This window comes from Zea mays, chromosome 3, assembly GCF_902167145.1.
Source record: "Zea mays cultivar B73 chromosome 3, Zm-B73-REFERENCE-NAM-5.0, whole genome shotgun sequence".
Classification (NCBI taxonomy): Eukaryota; Viridiplantae; Streptophyta; class Magnoliopsida; order Poales; family Poaceae; genus Zea; species Zea mays.
In genome coordinates, this window is record NC_050098.1 from 121,607,420 (window position 1) to 121,629,458 (window position 22,039).

Genomic DNA, 22,039 nt, shown 5'->3' on the forward strand with positions numbered 1-22,039 from the left:
CAATGCAGGGGTATCATGTAGTTTTGACTCTTAGGACGACACTAACCAATCACTTATCATGTTCCATGAGCGGTGAGAGAATTTCCAATAAGGTGATTCAAAATAGCACCCTAAAAATTAAAATACTACATCGTTCAAAGTGTTTAGAGCACTAAAAACAAGTTGCGTTCCAATAATTAAGCTCTAAATCATGTATTTTTTAAATGAATTATAATATTAATAAAGAAAATATTGAGAATAATGTAGAAAATGAAAATAAGGCATTAATGTGGATTGTAGTATATTTAGGTCATTTCATAGAGTGTCCTATATTTTTCTGTTGAAGTTGTTTTTTATGAGTGTTGCCATATATTTTAAGATAGTGTACTATTATAAAGCACAATTGGAATTGCTACGAGAAAGCCTTATTAGGATCAAGAAAAGCTATCAGCATATATAGCTCTTATTTTATCAATTGTGCATTGGGCAAAGAGGAAGCCGGGCCATCGTTTTTAGTGTCCACTCTGCCAGTGGAATTGGGGCAACATGAGAACCTTCGTTTTGTGGACTGCCAGCCTCAGAACCTCCATCTCATCGTGGACCTAGCTATCCATGGGTGTGTTTGGTTCGAGGTCAAATTGGGATAAGTTGGGGGCAACACCATCCCTTCAATTTTTTGGGATCACGCCGCCACCAAAAAATTACTCCGTTGTTTAATTCCCCCACTTGACTCTCATCCAAACATTACAAAAACTATGGTCGTTCCCTTCCATCCCTCCTTATACATCCAATCAGACACCACATAACGGAGTCTTTAGAAAGCTACTTTCTACATCCACCAGAACACAGAAGATGCGAGACTTCATTTGCTCCAACAACCACATGTACTACATCTCTATGTCCTACTAAGGACCTATTTGTTTCAGCTTATAGATTATATAATCTGGATTATAATCTAAATTATATAATCCAAATTATAATCTAGGTAAATTATAATCTACATGTAGTTGTTTGGTAGTCTAGATTATACAAATGTAGATTATTCATAAAGACAACAATACCCTTGTTTGTTTATTTGAGGTGAGGAAAGAAGGATAGCATATATTGTAATTTTTATTTACATAACCATGGGTAGTGGGTCTTTTACAAAAAATAATCTTAAATAAGCTACCCTTGAGGAGATTGTGTGATTATCATAATCTGGGCTTTAAATTATATAATCTGAACATATAATCTAGGTGTTTGTTTATCTGCTGAATTATTTACGCTAGATTATATAATCTAAAGAGATTATAATCCGAAATAAACATGACCTAATACTCGTGCCATTTCATGTCGTCGTTGCAGAGTTTTGACGTCAACACAAACAAGCTACACGGCGAGCTGCATGCCCGCAACCATCTCGTTGCTTAGGGTACGTAAACGCAGATGATGTTTCCGGCAACATGTTTATTTAGACAATTGTTGGAACATGCCTCTAATTCCTTTTATATATTTGGAATATGCCTTTAAATATTCCTTTTGTACGTCTATAAATATAGGCTCTCCAAGTAACTTGTACTCTGCGGTTGATAGTGGATCTGTTTCCTCGTGGTTGTTTGCTCCTCCATATTGGAGGAGATTTTCTACGTAAATCTTTGTGTCTATTTTATTTCCCTAACAAGTGGTATCAGAGCTAGGGTTAGACACATTGTTTTTATCCACATTGTGGCCGCCACTGCCGCTGGGTTTTGCCCTCGCTTTCGTTGACTTCGGAATTTTTTATCTCGTATTATGTCAACTAAATTTGATATTCCGAAGTTTGATGGCAAATTAGTTTTGCTATTTGGTAGATTCAGATGAAGGTTGTTCTTACCTAGTTGGTTATTCAAAAGGCGTTGCAGACACGACCTGCTGACATGACTGATGATAAGTGGCAAGATATTGATGAGAGAGCTTTGTCTGCCATACAACTCAGTTTATCTTTTGATGTTCTGCGTGAAGTAATGCATGAAAAATCCGCAGCAACATTGTGGAAGAAATTGGAGGAGCTATATATGACCAAGAGTATTGCAAACAAGCTACGTCTCAAGGAGCGACTTTACATTATTCGCATGTCAGAAGGTACATCTATGCAGTCGCATCTTAATGAATTTAATTCAATTATTGTGGACCTTGAGAGTCTTGATGTGAAGATAGATGATGAAGGTAAGACAATTTTGTTGGTAGTCTCATTGCCCCCTTCTTTTAATCATTTTAAGGAAATCATGCTTTATGGTAATCATACTTCACTGTCCTTTGAGAATGTTAAGTCAAATTTGTTGTCTAAGGAAAAATTTGATGTTGATTTTCATTCTGAATCCAAAGGTGAATATTTAATTGTTCGGGATCTGAAGATTATAAATCCAACCTTTATTGTCGTTATTGCAGAAAAATACTCATCATATTTCTCAGTGCCCCAAAGTGAGAAATAAAGAGGAGAGAAAGAAAAAGGAATTGGATAAGTCTTCTGCTGAAGCCAGTTTTGTTGAAACTTTGTATAGTGGAGAAGCTCTGTGTTGCCTCTGTTGAAAAGTGCTCTTCTTGGGTTCTCGATTCCACTTGCACTTTTCATATTTGTTCGCATAGAGATTGGTTTTATGTTTAGTCTCATGCTGGTGAGGTTGTTATTGGAGATGAATCCACATGTGAGATTATTGGAATCGGCTCTATTTATATCCAAGTTTATGATGGCAGTATTAAGAAACTTATTGATGTCAATTTTGCTGCTATTGATGGTGTTTTTAAGGTTTCTTGTGGCAATCGTATTATCTTGAAGGGCAACCGTTTGAATAATCTCTATTACTTGCAATGTTATACAGTTGATGCTGAAGTTGTTTCTATTGCGTTCTAGAAGAGAGGTTATTTTGGTGATACAAAGCCATGCTCCAGTTCCAAGTCTAATGATTCCTTAAACTTGGTTGATATTCAAATTTAGCATCCCAGTGGCGTTGATAACAGTTTTATGGATTTAGAGTTAAGGGGAGATTTGTTGGAATATGCCTCTAATTACTTTTATATATTTGGAATATGCCTTGGAATATTCTTTCTTGTACGCCTATAAATATAGGCTCTTCCTATAACTTGTACTCTGTGGCTGATAGTGGATCTGTTTCCTCGTGGTTGTTTACTCCTCCGTATTGGAGAAGATTTTTCCACGTAAATCTTTGTGTCTATTTTATTTCCTAATGACAATTAATACAATGTGGCAATTGGCAAGCTTGCTCCAGTAGCCCACCTTGATTTCAGCAAGAGCAACATTTTGTCACGGTAGATTTAGATACCAATCAAACCTGGCAATCTGGACATAAGCAGAAATATGTTATCTTCCTTAGGACATATCTGGTGCACATGGAAGTTTAGTGCACATGGTGCACATATTAAATCATCACTATCCATATTAGATATAACGTCTCTGGTTAATCATTACAATTTATAAATAACACATTTCACCACTACACCTCACTACATCAGAGGATGTTCTTAGCAAAATATATCAAACAATTAGAGACGTTAGATATAAGATGAGTGGTGATGATTTAATTTGTGCACCATGTGCACTAAACTTTCATATGCACGAGATATGTTCTTATTAAATCTTATATTTGGAAGGTGGTGAATCCACAAACACTGAATTTGTCAGCATGCGATCATTTGACGGATGTTATCTTATACCAGTTGGCTTCTCTAACGTGTTGAGCCAAAATTCAATCGATTCCTCTTATAATTAGTTAGCTCACTGCTGAGATACCTTCAGCAAAAAAAAAGCTTTCAACAACACATCGGTTGCACCTTACGTACCCGTCAAGTCCTCCTTTGGTTTGTAGGTGAAACAAAAGAAAAGTGTAGGATTTCAGTTTCTAAGGATATGATTTTTGTAGCACCCTTTGGTTCATAGAATGGGCTGCAGGAAACTTGGAGGAAATTTTCTTTCCCTTCAATTCCATAGGAAGAGTATGGGAAAACATAATCCACTCAAACCTCATTGTATTTTCCCTATGCACAAGGAATGAGGACAAGAAATGGTTGAGGGCTCCAACTAGTGGCTAATCAATGGTAGGGATGAAAACGGTTTCAGAATTTTTCGGTATTCCGAAAACCGATATCGAAATTTTTCGACCGGATTCATCGGTAACGGTATTTTTCGAAAATAGAATCGGTTTTCGGAATTTTCTATCGGAATCGGTATCGGAATCGGCGTGATGTTTTACCGACCGTTTACTTCGGTTACCGGTTTTTTGTCGGAAATTACCGGATTTGTGTCTCAGAATTTTCCGGAATTGTGTTTCGGAATTTTTCGGAATTGTGTCTCAGAATTTTTCAGCATGTGATTTTTCGCATCGCCTGTACGTCTCTAGATAAGTATTACTTATTTTTGTATTTTTTGGACGCCTTAAGATTTTTTTGGGATAGATGGTGTTGGAAGGCAGTTGAGATTAATGATTTGGTCTTTTCCACACACTAGGTTTTAGGGTTTTCCTGTGAGGTTGTGAAAAACTCTTTATGTGAGAAAAAAATATTTCATAAATAAGCATTTCATGTCAGCTAGATCGAATGGATATTGTGAACTTTGAGTCTGTGAACCTGTGATCTTTATGAACTTGTTATACTGTGAACTTGTTATATTGTGAACTTGTGATCTTTGTAAACTTTTTATATTATAAATTTGTGATCCTTGTGAACTTGTTATATTGTGAACTTGTTATATCATGAATTGTGAACTTGTGGTCTTTGTGGTCTTTTGTCAACTTTGTTGTATTATGAAGTTTGATATGTTTACCGATCGTATTTTAGATTTCGACCGTTACCGGTTATTTTCCGCACCAAACTTTCGTTTCCGATGTTTCCGAAATACCGATATCGTTTCCGTTTCCGGAGTTACCGTTTTCGATTTTGTTTCCGATAAAAAATATGAAAACGGTAATGGTTTTAGTGTTTACCGACCGTTTTCATCCCTAATCAATGGGTTGTTCTTTAATTTCCTAGATTGAATAAAAGCTAAAAACAATTAGCTTTTAAGATTCCTTTAAATTTTCCGAGTTCTATTGTGCATGTCAATTCCTTTCCTATCCCTACGTTTTTTCTATTCCAATATTTTATCCTTCCTGCTCCAAAGGGGCCTAAGTGATGTTACCACCGAATAGGACCAAATGATGATAACTTCAATTTTTTAAAAGGAAAAACAGGGACAATGATACAAACTTTTAAAAAGAAGGGTATATATGTGGTTAGATGCGAAACTAGAGACACCCAACAAGGAAATACTTGAACATTATGAGTTTTGAGAAAAGAAATACACCACAAATAAAGGCCAGCATGTGTAAAACCGGGCTATTTGGCCTGTAGGATTGGGTCCACGATCATCCCATGTGCATCTTGATGTGCATTTGAGCTTGTTTGTTTCAGATTAAAATTGGTTATTTACACTTCTACAACTATAATTTATAGAGATAAAATATTATAGAAATAGTAAAAGTCAGTATGGATTAAAACCAAATGAATAGACTAGCTCTTTTCGTTCATGTTTGGTTGCATACCACGGCGGCACGCCCGGCCGGATTTGGAGAAATTGGCATCCTGCAAGAGTTTAGTCGAACGGCATAAAAGTGTTCAGGTCTTGCTCGGTTGCAAAGGCAACTGCACAAGGGATCGAGAGAAGGTTAAGTCACAATACCTTATTCTCTATTTCAAACTTTACTTTAAAAATAGTATCTATCTACAGTTCCGTATTCATATTTTAGATCATCCACCGAACAGTCTTAAATTCCTTTCGGCGGCGACATGATGGCAAGCAGACAACGCTACAATGGGTTTGTCAAACGCCTGCTCGGCGTTGCATCGATACCCAGCAACCGCTGCACACTCGGTCGTCGCCGTCGGGTGTGGCACGACGTGTGTACGTGTACCTCGACGACGATGTCGACACGGAGGCGGTGGTCGCGCTCAGATGGTAGCCATGCATTCAAGCATGCCGGTGACTGCTCATGAGTTGGAGGAAGCTAATGGCCCAGGAGGATAGCATGCATTTATTAATTACTAGACATAATCAAAAAACAAATTCGGGGATGTAGCTCAGATGGTAGAGCGCTCGCTTAGCATGCGAGAGGCACGGGGATCGATACCCCGCATCTCCATAATTTATTTTCGATTTTTCTTTCCCTCCTTTTTTTTTCCTTTCCAAAAACGGAGCTCAAACTTCTGTATTTTTGTGATAAGAACAAATCTAATAGATAAAATCATAAACCTGAGAAAAACTAATCTGTATTCCGTACCCGCTCCATGTCTGATGTTTTTTGTCGGTTGATTAGAGTAATTATACGTATACATAAATTAAGAAATAAAAAAATCCCAAATGAGAAAGCGGTGAGAGACCATAAAAACTACGTATTAAAATGTTTCAAAATCCTAATTGAGAAAGCGGTAAGAGACAAAAAAAAAACTATTAAAAGTTTAGTTAGTTATAGGGTGTTTGGTTTGCTGAATGAGCTCTATCATCTTCTCAAGTCTCACTTTTTTGTTTGGTTTGTGGAATAGAATGGGTTGATACATCACCACCTCAATCCTCATAGTTAGTTAGTTAGTACTAATTTGAGAACCAGTTAGCACTAATATGAGGAATGTGGTCATTCCATCAAATTTGAAGAATGGGCCTATGATACACCACTTCATTTTGGATGGAGTGATTTCTCAAGCCAAACACCCCCTTAGAGTTTCTAATGCATCCGCTGCTTTTGGAGTCTGTGGGATGTAGTAAACATAGTATCAACCGCTTTACCGAGTGTAGATGCCATCAATGATGTGGTAACCTTATTTGTACTCATGAATATTCGCTATATATGAAGTTAACATTTGATGATTCCCACTTGAACATGTCAGTGAACAACAATGACTAGTTGAACACATTGACGTGCCAAATTCACAAGCCATACGAGGCAACCATCAACATGATAAAATTGACATCATACCATTCAAAGTTACTAATCATAAGGACATTATAGGACCAACAACACAATTTAAAAAAATCGGCAATCCCCTCTTTTAGGTATAATCCACATGTCCATAAGTATATAATAGATAGTAAATAGTTGACAAGTATGGTTTTTAGTTCATAAGATAGTTGACATTATTTTTTTAATGTCTCCCATGGACCCATCTATGTAAACGAGGACCTACGGTAGTTGCTACATTGTTCATCTTTGGTTAACTTTTGTTTCTACTAATTGTGTTCTTGTCAACATGGTTGGATTCACGACTTCGCTATTTTATATTGTTTTTTACAATTTTGCTAAATTCTGTTTGATATACCAGATAGTAAGGGAAACCCTAGAACCTAATGCTTTTGGCCTTTTGTAGATTTGCTTTGGGCTTGGCAGCTTGGGCACGTATCGGTAATGGGCCCGTAGCAGGTCATTTATTTACCTAAGTTTAGTCAACTAAATCAAAGAACTAATCTCACATACAAAAAGTTATATATAACCTCATATACAAAAAGTTATATATATATATACACACACATATACTATGTATCACCAAGGGTGAAACTTCACTCGGACCGTACCAATCATGTCAAACCTTACCGACCAAGCCCAACCACATCGATTCTGCGACAACTGACATACCATCACACAGATCGCTAGTGCATGGATCCAATTGTCTACCACCGAATGGGCCCACTAAATCTCATTTACACTTTCTACCTGCCTCCTCGCATCTTCGTTGTCGCTGGTTGTTTCGCTCATTCAAAATTTCGTTCCACCGCGTGTGAATTGTGATCGCTTTCAGTTGTTTCTAGGGTTTCCAAAAACCATCGGTCACAAATCGGTGTTCACGGGCGAACTGGTCCCCTTTTCGATAGGGTTCTGAGTTGTTCAAGCTAACAGATAGCGCTACGGTTAGCACATAATTCAATCGAGGAGAGCAGAAGAAGTGGATTTAGGGTTTTCGATCGACTTTTCATCCTAGATATGTTTTTTCGATCATCCTTTTTTTTGCCAAATCACGTGCTTGGATGTTTTCCGAACAAAATGGCTTTCAAATCGACCGGATTTTTTCGGAGAATTTGTTCGTTGCAGCAAAATCGATGAGTTTGTTCGGCATATTTTTTTTTTTACAGATTTCAGTTAGTGATTAACATCAGTAACAACAGCAAACCTGAGTAAGAATAAGTAAAAAATGTTCAATAATAACCATACCAATCAGTAATAATGTTCAGTAGTCAATAAGCAATGTGAACTTGAGTAACAACAATAAATAATATTCAGTAATAATATTCGGTAACAACCGTATCAATGAGTAGTAATGTGCAGTAGTCAATAAGCAAATTGTCATCATTAATTAATTTTTGTTTCTTTTTATATATAATTTTTTTATTTTTGCATTAGTTCTTAGTCCTTTTTGTTTGTATATAGTGGTAGCAATGAATTCAGTATATTTTTGTAATATAACACGTCCCTATGTATAAAGCGCATACGCTCAGTAATATATCCACTCAGTTATAAATGTGATCTTGCAATGTTAATCATTAATCAGTAATATTTCTTTGAGTTATTGGCACCAGCAATATATGCATTTTAGCAATAGGGTAATAATAATGGACAGTTAGTAAAACTTTCCTTTTTGACTATTTTCAAATTTGATAACAAGTATCTGACTATATGTAGGAGAATAGCTCTATGCAATTATTGCATATGATGAGTAATATATATTTTTCAGTTATAATGGCGATGAGTTCGTTATTATTATTTGGTAAGTATCCTTTTGATTTTATTATTATATAGGAATGACTAATGTTTAGTAATAATGTTCAGTAATTAGTATTGCAACTAGTAATAATGTTCAGTAGTCAATAAGCAACCGTCAATAATACATTCCTTTTTTTGTTTTTTTCACATTCGATAATTAATAGTTGACTATATGGAGGAGAATAGACATATGTAATTATTTATTCTGATCAGTAATATCTATTTTTTTCAGATATAATGGTGATCAATTAGTTATAAAAAATTGCTTAGTAGCTTTTGATTTATTATTATATAGAATGGCCAATAATTATTAGTAGTTAGTAATATATATATTTTCTCTACAATTTCTTTTATGTTATATGTTTGCAGATAAATGTCAACATCCAGTGAGCACATAAGTTCGGACATAGGGGTGAACGTTGGTAGAACAGACGCAGGGGATGTCTGAAAAGTCTAGAAGTCATATTCACAATATAGGATATTGATGCTTCTGAAAAGGTTATGTAATGGCTCTGAAAATGCTAGATGTCATATTCAGGGGCTCCTTCGATCACTGCTCCCTATGTAATGGGCCATTGGAAACTTGTATCCATTTGGCATTGCTTTGCCCTTTCGCCAAATCGGTTTGGAGACTCACCTTGGCTTGGGGGCATTTTGATGAAAATCTAGTCATTCCGTAAGAGAAGCCTACCAAGCTGGCGCAGTGGTGGGAGGTATCCCAAGCCAAGATTCTGAAAAGTGAAAGAAGGCGATTCAACAGAGTAGAGTGCAAGTTTCCTCTAGCAAAGGAGGACATCGAGCAACAAAGAAGGGCATTAACTTGGGAAGCATAGAGTCGTAGAGTCTCTTTTGTTCTTTTGCACCTTTGTGCTGTCCAGAACACTGTTAGGAGGGTGTTCCTTCATTTTTAGCATGTATATAACTTCTTCTCCATCTTAATTGAAAGGCATAGCTCCTACTAGTTTTTCAAAAAAAATCTTACAAAAATTGGGGCCACTATGATGTATTGTTCTTGTATCTTGTGGTAACCATCGTGTTGTTTGGTCCCTTCTGCAGGCTGAGCTATCTACACTCGAGAAAGATAGTGCATCGGGACGTTAAAACCGAAAACATGCTTCTCAATCCACATCAAAACCTTAAAATCACCGATTTTGGTGTCGCTCGTGTTGAGGGCTTTGAATCCGAAGGACATTACAGGTGCAAAAGGGACGTTTGGCTACATGGCCCCTGTTGACACCTTTTTCGGGCATCAATCACTCAACACGAACCGTGGCGGTGCTCTCTGCACAAGGGCAGACGGTCCGCGGCCAGGGGCCGGACGGTCCGTGACCTGGCGCAGGGCTAGGATTTCCTATCTATCGGCCGCACGGTCCACGCCCTGGGGCTGGACGGTCCGCGCGTGTGCAGGGGCGGCAAAAGGTCGCCGGCGGCGCCTGGATCTCGCTCTCGGGAGGGACCCCATCGGGGATGAGAGATCCTAGGAGTTGTCTAGGCTCGGGCAGACTGACCTAGACTCCTCTAATCAACATAGAGTCGAAGAGAAGCGGAGAATTTGGGGATTGAGAGGCTAAACTAGAACTAGACTAGAAATACTCCTAATTGTACAGGAAATAAATGCGAGATAAAAGTGTTATTGATTCGATTGATAAATTACAAATCGGTCGTATGCCTCTGCTTTTATAGAGGAAGGGGAGCTGCACCCGTTACAAACAAACTCCCCGAGCTAATTCCGTCAACAAACACAGCAAAAAACTCGGAACCCTAATTCGTTCTGCGCGCGTGGACCGTTCGGCCCACAGGTGCGGACCGTTCGGACCGCGGACCATCCGGCCACAGGGCCAGACCGTCCGGTCGGCTCAATTTGGTGCCCAACATATGCCCCCTGCCTTTTGGTGGAGCTGAGCAAACCAAAAGCAACTAACTCGATGTGATTACATCAGTTTTCTTAAGCATCTTGCCACATACTAGGATGGTACTGCTTGAGGAAACGCCCATTCAAAGCCTTGGGCAAATCTTTGCCTTGTAATGTTTGCAATAAATAGGTGTTACCAGATATTACCTGTTTTACTTTGTATGGACCCTCCCAGCTTGGCGACCATTTCCCAAACTTTCGGTCTTTGTTTCTTATAGGCAGGATGGACTTCCACACCAGGTCCCCTACCTGAAACGACTTAGCTTTGACCTTCTTATTGTAGGCCTTGGCTACCATGATTTTGTCCTTTCATATTTCTCCTAAGGTTGACACCCTCTTATTGGTTACTTCATCAATATTGTCCATCATTGAATTATAATAATAACCGACAGTTAGATCATTTTGCCTGGCGAACCTGACAGCATTTAAACTTATTTCCACAGGCAACACTACTTCCTGCCCATAGACAAGCTCAAAAGGAGATACTTTAGTAGCACTGTGTTTAGATATTCTGTGAGCCCACAAAGCTTCGGACAAAATCCTATGCCAATGCTTAGGATTATCAGATATCTTCTTTTTTATCAAGTTAATCAATGTTCTATTACTAGACTCGGTCTGTCCATTGGCCTGAGCATAATATGGAGATGAATTGAGCAACTTAATTCTATATAATTCAGCAAACTCACGTACCTCCTTTGACATAAAAGAAGTCCCTTGATCTGTGGTCAAGGTCTGGGGAATACCGAACCTATGAATAATATGTTCAGTTATCAACTCAATTACCTCCCTGTGTGTCATGTTCTTCAGAGCAACGACTTCAGTCCACTTGGTAAAGTAGTCGGTGGCGACTAACACGAACCGATGCCCTTTTGATAATGAAGGATGAATCTCTCCTATAAAGTCAAATCCCCATCCTATGAAAGGCCAAGACTTGATGATAGGGTGTAATTCGGCTGCAGGGACCAACTGTAAGTCGCCGAATTTTTGACATACTTGGCATCCTTTGCAGTACTTGAAACAATTAGCTATCATGTTAGGCCAATAGAAGTCAGACCTTCGCAACAACCACTTTATCTTTGGAGCTGATTGATGGGTACCACAAATCCCTTCATATACTTCGGCCATGGCTAATATAGCATCATATGGGCCCAACCACTTAAGCAGGACGTCATTGACTGTTCGGCGGTAGAGTTCATCACTCATTAAAACATACTTGAAAGTTGTACGTCGAATGTTCTTATCCATCCTAATATTGGGATTTCATAAATAATTAGTTATGGGCGTCCTCCAATCACTTGCATCGGCTTCATTATCAGCCGAATCAATTAGGAGAACTTTCCTGGCAACCCCAGACAGTCCGGAGTCTTTATTCGGACAGTCCGCGACCTAGGGAATTGGCCCTGCACCGGTTATCAGATTTTCAGTGTTGTGAAATCTCCCTCGCTTTATCCGATAATCTGATGCATCTTGTGCCAAATTGTTAGCTCTATGATTCTCAACTCTAGAGATATGCTAAATATTGAATTCGTCAAAAGAATGAATTATGCCCCAACACTTTTCGATATAACTATTTAGAGTACCATCAAAACATTAATATTCCTCTAATACATGTTGGACAACCAGCTGAGAATCACCAAATGCCTTCACATGCTTTACTCCCAAACAATTTAAAAGCTCCAAGCCGAACAAAAGGGCCTGTCGGGGACCATAATTAGGGGTACCCTCAAGACGCCTAATTCTCAGCTGGTAACCCCCATCAGCATAAAGCTGCAAAGGCCTGATGGGTACGATTAAGTCAGGGATCAGTCCACACGAGTGACTCGATCATGCTTCACCCGAGCCTAGCCTCGGCCAAGGGCAGCCGACCTCGAGAGACTTCCGTCTCGCCCGAGGCCCCCCTTTTTATGGCGGACACATCACCGGCTCGCCCGAGGCCTTGGCTTCGCTCAGAAGCAACCTTGACTAAATCGCCACACCGACTGACCAAATTGCAGGGGCATTTAACGCAAAGGTGGCCTGACACCTTTATCCTGACACGCGCCCCCCCGGCAGAGCCGAAGTGACCGCCGTCACTCCACCGCTCCACTGACCAGTCTGACAGAAGGACAGCGCCGCCTGCGCCACTCCGACTGCGGTGCCACTCGACAGAGTGAGCCTGACAGGCAGTCAGGCCTTGCCAAAGGCGCCACGACGAAACTCCGCTCCGCCCGACCCCAGGGCTCGGACTCGGGCTAAGACCCGGAAGACGACGAAACTCCGCTCCGCCCGACCCCAGGGCTCGGACTCGGGCTAAGACCCGGAAGACGGCGAACTCCGCTCCGCCCGACCCCAGGGCTCGGACTCGGGCTAAGACCCGGAAGACGGCGAACTCCGCTCCGCCCGACCCCAGGGCTCGGACTCGGGCTAAGACCCGGAAGACGGCGAAACTCCGCCTCGCCCGACCCCAGGGCTCGGACTCCGCCCCGGCCTCGGCCGAACGACTTCCGCCTCGCCCGACCCCCTGGCTCGGGCTCGGCCTCGGCAACAGAAGACAGACTCGGCTTCGGAGGAGCCCCCACGTCACCCTGCCTAGGGCACAGACCCGCCACGTCGACAGGAAGCGCCATCATCATCCTACCCCGAATCGACTCGGGTCACGGAGAACAAGACCGGCATCCCATCCGGCCAGCTCCGCCGGACGGGCAATGATGACGCTCCACAAGCTCTGTGACGACGGCAGCCCCCAGCTCTCTTACGGAAGCAGGACGACGTCAGCAGGGACTCGACCGCTCCAACAGTTGTCCCTCCACCAGGCTCCGTCGCACCTCCGACAGCCACGACATCACGCCAGCAAGGTGCCAAGATCTCTCCGGCTGCCACATTGGCATGTACCTAGGGCGCTAGCTCTCTCTCCGCTAGACACGTAGCACTCTGCTACACCCCCCATTGTACACCTGGATCCTCTCCTTACGACTATAAAAGGGAGGGCCAGGGCCTTCTTAGAGAAGGTTGGCCGCGCGGGACCGAGGACGGGACAGGCGCTCTCTTGGGGCCGCTCGCTTCCCTCACCCGCGTGGACGCTTGTAACCCCCCTACTGCAAGCGCACCTGACCTGGGCGCGAGACGAACACGAAGGCCGCGAGACTTCCACCTCTCTCACGCTCGACTCCGGCCACCTCGCCTCTCCCCCCTTCGCGCTCGCCCACGCGCTCGACCCATCTGGGCTGGGGCACGCAGCACACTCACTCGTCGACTTAGGGACCCCCCTGTCTCGAAACGCCGACAGTTGGCGCGCCAGGTAGGGGCCTGCTGCGTGCTGACGAACAGCTCCCCGTCAAGCTCCAGATGGGCAGTCTCCAGCAACCTCTCCGGCCCGGGACGATGCTTCGTTTCGGGACTCTTGAGTTCATGTCCTTCGACGGCAGCTACGACATGATACTTCTTCCACCGCCGCGCGAAAACGACAATGGCGGCCGACAACCCGCCCGCCGGCGGCGGAATCGACGACATCTTCCCCGCGTGGTGGAGGAGCAACATTCGAGCTCGCTCCGTTCTCTCCCCCGCCAACGGAGGAGGAGGCGGGGCCATCAAGGCCAGGCGGGAGGTCGCGCTTCGTTGGCCGTCGAGCGAATCGACGCCCCCGACGCCCCGACGGAAGGCACGCCGGACGTCGACCTCGCGTTCAAGACGGAGGCAAGCGCCGTCCCCCCGCGACACGCTGACCCCGAACAAGAAGACGACGCCAGCGCGCTCGCGGAAAGCCTGCAGGACGTCGCCCTCGTACCTGAGGTGACGGTGCAACCAGTCCCTGATGTGACTACGTCGCTCCTCGTCGACCAAAAGGTACCGACTAACTCCCATCTTGCGTCATTTCGACTCGGCCTCTACCCGCCAAACGACCTCGTTTTGGCGGGCGCTCTCATTGAGGCGAGTGCAACCCCACTGGGGTTTCGTATGCGGTCGCCTTGGGACCGACTGACGGACGTCTCGATCTATGGGCCCTCTGGGTCTGAGGAAGATGACGATCCCAGCATCTGTTGGGATTTCTCCGGACTTGGCAACCCCAGTGCCATGCGGGACTTCATGACCGCATGCGACTACTGCCTCTCCGACTGTTCCGACGGAAGCCGCAGCCTTGGCGACGAGAGCTGCGGCCCAAGCCGCGAATGTTTCCACATCGAGCTAGGGGATCCCTCCGAAGGCAACCATCTCGGCATGCCGGAGGATGGTGATCTTCCTAGGCCGGTGCCTCGCGCCGACATCCCACGGGAGCTAGCTGTGGTCCCCGCTCCGGCGGGGGGTTACGACCCACAACTCGAGCAAGTCCGCGAGGCGCAGGCCAGGCTCAACGAGGGAACAGGAGCGCTTGAGCCGATCCGTCGGGACGTCGGGCAGGTATGGGCGGACCAACCCTTGGCCGGAGAAATACGTCACCTGCCCCAAGGTCTCCAGCACCGCGTCGCCAACGATGCCAGGGTCAGGCCGCCGCCCGCATCCAGCGGGGTTGGTCAGAACCTGGCAGCCGCAGCGATGCTCCTCCGCGCGATGCCGGAGCCATCAACCACCGAGGGTCGGCGAATCCAGGGAGAGCTCAAGAATCTCCTGGAAGGCGCTGCGGCCCGACGGGCCGAGAGCACTGCCTCCCGAAGGCAAGGATATCCCTCGGAACCTCATGTCGCGACTTCCCGATTCATGCGGGAAGCCTCGGTCTACACCGGACGCACGCGCAACACCGCGCCTGCGGCCCCGGGCCACCTCGGCAACGAGCACCATCGGCGCGACCGTCGGGCCCACCTCGACGAAAGGGTGCGCCGAGGCTACCACCCCAGGCGTGGGGGGCGCTACGACAGCGGGGAGGATCGGAGTCCCTCGCCTGAACCACCCGGTCCGCAGGCCTTCAGTCGGGCCATCCGACGGGCGCCATTCCCGACCCGGTTCCGACCCCCAACTACTATCACGAAGTACTCGGGGGAAACGAAACCGGAACTGTGGCTCGCGGACTACCGCCTTGCCTGCCAACTGGGTGGGACGGACGACGACAACCTCATCATCCGTAACCTCCCCCTGTTCCTCTCCGACACTGCTCGCGCCTGGTTGGAGCACCTGCCTCCGGGGCAGATCTCCAACTGGGACGACTTAGTCCAAGCCTTCGCTGGCAATTTCCAGGGCACATACGTGCGCCCCGGGAATTCCTGGGACCTTCGAAGTTGCCGGCAACAGCCGGGAGAGTCGCTCCGGGACTACATCCGGCGATTCTCGAAGCAGCGCACCGAGCTGCCCAACATCACCGACTCGGATGTCATCGGCGCATTCCTCGCCGGCACCACTTGCCGCGACCTGGTGAGCAAGCTGGGTCGCAAGACCCCCACCAGGGCGAGCGAGCTGATGGACATCGCCACCAAGTTCGCCTCTGGCCAGGAGGCGGTTGAGGCTATCTTCCGAAAGGACAAGCAGCCCCAGGGCCGCCCATCGGAAGAGGCTCCCGAGGCGTCTGCTCCGCGCGGCGCCAAGAAAAGAGGCAAGAAGAAGTCGCAACCGAAACGCGACGCCGCTGACGCGGACCTTGTCGCCGCCGCCGAGTACAAGAACCCTCGGAAGCCCCCCGGAGGTGCAAACCTCTTCGACAAGATGCTCAAGGAGCCGTGCCCCTATCATCAGGGGCCCGTCAAGCACACCCTCGAGGAGTGCGTTATGCTTCGGCGTCACTTCCACAGGGCCGGGCCACCCGCCGAGGGTGGCAGGGCCCGCGACGACGACAAGAATGAAGATCACCCAGCAGGAGAGTTCCCCGAGGTCCGCGACTGCTTCATGATCTATGGAGGGCATGCGGCGAATGCCTCGGCTCGGCACCGCAAGCAAGAGCGCCGGGAGGTCTGCTCGGTGAAGGTGGCGGCGCCAGTCTACCTAGACTGGTCCGACAAGCCCATCACCTTCGACCAGGCCGACCACCCCGACCATGTGCCGAGCCCGAGGAAATACCCGCTCGTCGTCGACCCCGTTGTCGGCAATGTCAGGCTCACCAAGGTCCTGATGGATGGGGGCAGCTGCCTCAACATCATCTACGCCGAGACCCTCAAGCTCCTGCGCGTCGATCTGTCCTCCATCCGAGCAGGCGCTGCGCCCTTCCACGGGATCATCCCTGGGAAGCGCGTCCAGCCCCTCGGGCGACTCGACCTCCCCGTCTGCTTCGGGACGCCCTCCAACTTCCGAAGGGAGACCCTGACGTTCGAGGTGGTCGGGTTCCGAGGAACCTACCACGCCGTACTAGGGAGGCCATGCTACGCGAAGTTCATGGCCATCCCCAACTACACCTACCTGAAGCTCAAGATGCCGGGCCCCAACGGGGTCATCACCGTCGGCCCCACGTACAAACACGCGTTCGAATGCGACGTGGAGTGCGTGGAGTACGCCGAGGCCCTCGCCGAGTCTGAGGCCCTCATCGCCGACTTGGAGAACCTCTCCAAGGAGGTGCCAGACGTGAAGCGCCATGCCGGCAACTTCGAGCCAGCGGAGACGGTTAAGGCCGTCCCTCTCGACCCCAGTGGCGACACCACCAAGCAAGTCCGGATCGGTTCTGGGCTCGACCCCAAATAGGAAGCAGTGCTCGTCGACTTTCTCCGCGCAAACGCCGACGTCTTTGCGTGGAGTCCCTCGGGCATGCCCGCCATACCGAGGGATGTCGCCGAGCACTCGCTGGATATTCGGGCCGGAGCCCGACCCGTCGGGCAGCCTCTGCGCCGATTCGACGAGGAGAAGCGCAGAGTGATTGGCGAAGAGGTCCACAAGCTAATGGCAGCAGGGTTCATCAAAGAGGTATTCCATCCCGAATGGCTTGCCAACCCTGTGCTTGTGAGGAAGAAAGGGGGGAAATGGCGGATGTGTGTAGACTACACTGGTCTCAACAAAGCATGTCCGAAGGTTCCCTACCCTCTGCCTCGCATCGACCAAATCGTGGATTCCACCGCTGAGTGCGAAACCCTGTCCTTCCTCGATGCCTACTCAGGGTATCACCAGATCCGGATGAAAGAGTCCGACCAGCTCGCGACTTCTTTCATCACACCGTTCGGCATGTACTGTTACGTCACCATGCCGTTCGGTTTGAGGAATGCGGGCGCGACGTACCAGCGGTGCATGAACCATGTGTTCGGCGAACACATCGGTCGCACAGTCGAGGCCTACGTCGATGACATCGTAGTCAAGACAAGGAAGGCTTCCGACCTCCTCTCCGACCTTGAAGTGACATTCCGATGTCTCAAGGCGAAAGGTGTCAAGCTCAATCCTGAGAAGTGTGTCTTCGGGGTGCCCCGAGGCATGCTCCTAGGGTTCATCGTCTCCGAGCGAGGCATTGAAGCCAACCCGGAGAAGATCGCGGCCATCACCAGCATGGGACCCATCAAGGACTTAAAAGGTGTACAGAGGGTCATGGGATGCCTCGCGGCCCTGAGCCGCTTCATCTCACGCCTCGGCGAAAGAGGTCTGCCTCTGTACCGCCTCTTAAGGAAGGCCGAGTGTTTCGCTTGGACCCTAGAGGCCGAGGAAGCCCTCGGCAACCTGAAGGCACTCCTTACAAAGGCGCCTGTCTTGGTGCCCCCGGCGGATGGAGAAGCCCTCTTGGTCTACGTCGCCGCGACCACTCAGGTGGTTAGCGCCGCGATTGTGGTCGAGAGGCAAGAGGAAGGGCATGCATTGCCCGTTCAGAGGCCGGTCTACTTCTTCAGCGAAGTGCTGTCCGAGACCAAGATTCGCTACCCACAAGTTCAAAAGCTGCTGTATGCTGTGATCCTGACAAGGCGGAAGCTGCGACACTACTTCGAGTCTCATCCGGTAACTGTGGTGTCATCCTTCCCCCTGGGGGAGATCATCCAGTGCCGAGAGGCCTCGGGCAGGATCGCGAAGTGGGCGGTGGAAATCATGGGTGAAACGATCTCGTTCGCCCCTCGGAAGGCCATCAAGTCCCAGGTGTTGGCGGACTTCGTGGCCGAATGGGTCGACACCCAGTTGCCGACGGCTCCGATCCAACCGGAGCTCTGGACCATGTTTTTCGACGGGTCACTGACGAAGACAGGAGCCGGCGCGGGCCTGCTCTTCATCTCGCCCCTCGGAAAGCACTTGCGCTACGTGTTGCGCCTCCATTTCCCGGCGTCCAACAATGTGGCCGAGTACGAAGCTCTGGTCAATGGGTTGCGGATCGCCATCGAGCTAGGGGTCAGACGCCTCGACGCCCGCGGTGATTCGCAGCTCGTCATCGACCAAGTCATGAAGAACTCCCACTGCCGCGACCCGAAGATGGAGGCCTACTGCGACGAGGTTCGGCGCCTGGAAGACAAGTTCTTCGGGCTCGAGCTCAACCACATCGCTCGGCGCTACAACGAAACCGCAGACGAGCTGGCTAAAATAGCCTCGGGGCGAACGACGGTCCCCCCGGACGTCTTCTCCCGGGATCTGCATCAACCCTCTGTCAAGCTCGACGACGCGCCCGAGCCCGAGGTACCCTCGGCTCCGCCCGAGGCACCCTCGGCACAGCCCGAGGTACCCTCGGCCCCCGAGGGCGAGGCACTGGTCGTCGAGGAAGAGCAGAGCGGGGCCACGCCAGATCGAGATTGGCAGGCCCCGTACCTGCAATATCTCCGTCGAGGAGAGCTACCCCTCGACCAAGTCGAGGCTCGGCGGGTAGCGCGACGCGCCAAGTCATTCGTCTTGCTGGGCGATGAAGAGGAGCTCTACCATCGCAGCCCCTCGGGCATCCTCCAGCGATGCATCTCCATCGCCGAAGGTCGGGAATTGCTGCAAGAAATACACTCGGGGGCTTGCGGCCACCACGCAGCGCCCCGAGCCCTCGTCGGAAATGCTTTCCGGCAAGGCTTCTACTGGCCAACGGCGGTGGCCGACGCCACTAGAATTGTCCGCACCTGCGAAGGGTGCCAATTCTATGCGAAGCGGACCCACCTGCCCGCTCAGGCTCTGCAGACAATACCCATCACCTGGCCCTTCGCTGTATGGGGTCTGGACCTCGTCGGTCCCTTGCAGAAGGCGCCCGGGGGCTACACGCACCTGCTGGTCGCCATCGACAAATTCTCCAAGTGGATCGAGGTCCGACCTCTGAACAGCATCAGGTCCGAGCAGGCGGTGGCGTTCTTCACCAACATCATCCATCGCTTCGGGGTCCCGAACTCCATCATCACCGACAACGGCACCCAGTTCACCGGCAAAAAATTCTTGGATTTTTGCGAGGATCACCATATCCGGGTGGACTGGGCCGCGTGGCTCATCCCATGTCGAATGGGCAAGTAGAGCGTGCCAACAGCATGATTCTACAGGGGCTCAAGCCTCGGATCTACAACGACCTCAACAAGTTCGGCAAGCGATGGATGAAGGAACTCCCCTCGGTGGTCTGGAGCCTAAGGACGACGCCGAGTCGTGCCACGGGTTTCACGCCGTTTTTCCTGGTCTACGGGGCCGAAGCTATCTTGCCCACTGACCTGGAATACGGCTCCCCGAGGACGAGGGCCTACACCGATCAAAGCAACCAAGCTAGCCGAGAGGAATCGCTGGACCAGTTGGAGGAGGCTCGGGACAGGGCCTTACTACACTCGGCGCGGTACCAGCAGTCCCTGCGACGCTACCACGCCCGAGGGGTCCGGTCCCGAGAACTCCAGATGGGCGATCTGGTGCTTCGGCTGCGGCAAGACGCCCGAGGGAGGCACAAGCTCACGCCCCCCTGGGAAGGGCCATTCGTCATCGCCAAAGTTCTGAAGCCCGGAACATACAAGCTGGCCAACAATCAAGGCGAGGTCTACATCAACGCTTGGAACATCAAACAGCTACGTCGCTTCTACCCTTAAGATGTTTTCAAGTTGTTCATATACCTCGCACCTACGCAAAGTTTAGTCGTCAAGGAAGGGTCGGCCTAGCCTCGGCAAAGCCCGACCCTCCCTCGGGGGCTAAAAGGGGGGAGACCCCCTCTGCGTCGAATTTTTCCTCGAAAAAGGATCTCTTTTTAGCAGGATTTCTTTCGTGCTTCTTGACTACTTCGGAAAGCGGATCCTGGAAACGACGGAGTACACGTAAGCAGCCAAGGCTGACCGAGCCGAGGGACTCCTACGCCTCCGGGATACGGATACCTCACTCATCACCTTCTGCGATAAGTAACTCGCGCTCGGATAAAGCGACTCCGTGGACCGAACAAGTCTTCACGTTCGGAAGCTCTCCTGCTGAAGCAGTCCTTCAAGCTTTCTCGACTAAGTCGGGGATAGGGCCTCATGAACGGGTGAAAGTACGCGTAAACGGCAATGCCGACCGAGCCGAGGGATTCCCACGCCTCTGGGATACGGATACCTCACTCGTCCCTTCCGCGAGAAGCAGTCCTTCAAGCTTTCTCGACTAAGTCGGGGACAGGGCCTCATGAACGGGTGAAAGTACGCGTAAACGGCAAGGCCGACCGAGCCGAGGGATTCCCACGCCTCTGGGATACGGATACCTCACTCGTCCCTTCCGCGAGAAGCAACTCTCGCTCGCACAAACATCCCTGTTACCGACAGGGTCCAGATGCTCGAAACAAGAGGAAAAAAGACGCAGCTTCGCAAGCGCGGCGAGGGTGTGTTTTTCTGGCCTCGGCGGCCGCAGAAGGAACACGCTACAAGACGATCTGATCCTGCAGGCTCGGGTCTTCACGCCGAAGGGAGCTATAGCACCCTCGGCATCGACGACGTCTTCAGCAAAGTCCGACCCAGCCTCGGACGGCAACGCGGTCCAGGGACTCCTCCAGGAATCCGGCCCGAGCAGGCGGCTCGGCCGGTTACCCCTGGGGCCTCGGTCAACCGGCTTCCAAGGGCGCCAGCCCGACCCGAGGCCTCGGCTGATCGACTTTGGCGTCGGCTCCACTGACAGACAACACGACTAGGCTCCGGCCAACCGGGTTCCCATTCTCGAGCCAACTCCGCCTCTGTTCATACTGATATCGCTACCCCTGGCCTCGGCCCATCGAAGGGCGGCCGAAGGGTCTCTTTAACTAAGCTAGAGGAGCCCCAGACAACAAGGCCGATCGGGCCGAGGGATTCCTACGCCTCCGAGATACGGATACCTCACTCGTCACCTTGACACGGGGCGACTCATGCTTGGTAAAGCGGTTCAGATAATCAACAGGCGAGACTTAGTGCTCGAAAATGAGGAAAAAACATGGCTCCGTGCCGAAGTTACATACATGTTCAGGCCCCGACAGCCACAATGAACAAAGAACACCGGCATTCGGAGTGCCATTACGAACGGAACTCCGGTTCCCCCTCCGCAAGTACGAACGACCCCACTCCGAGGGGGAAGGCCTGCGGAGCAACGGAAGGCCGACGAACGGCGCGCCGTCACCTGCTCCAGCAGCGGCGACGACGACGACTTCTGCTCCGGGGGGTCGAACAAC

At 48.8% G+C, this 22,039-nt stretch overlaps 1 non-coding gene and 1 pseudogene across 1 annotated transcript; both read left to right on the forward strand.

The window, feature by feature from the left end:
• Positions 1–1,877: 1,877 nt before the first annotated feature.
• The window catches only part of LOC109945082 (dual specificity protein kinase shkE-like), a 41,791-nt pseudogene continuing 21,629 nt past the window's right edge, over positions 1,878–22,039 (forward strand).
• TRNAA-AGC (transfer RNA alanine (anticodon AGC)) lies at positions 6,059–6,131 on the forward strand. The gene has a single exon. It is a non-coding gene; the product is annotated as a tRNA-Ala (tRNA).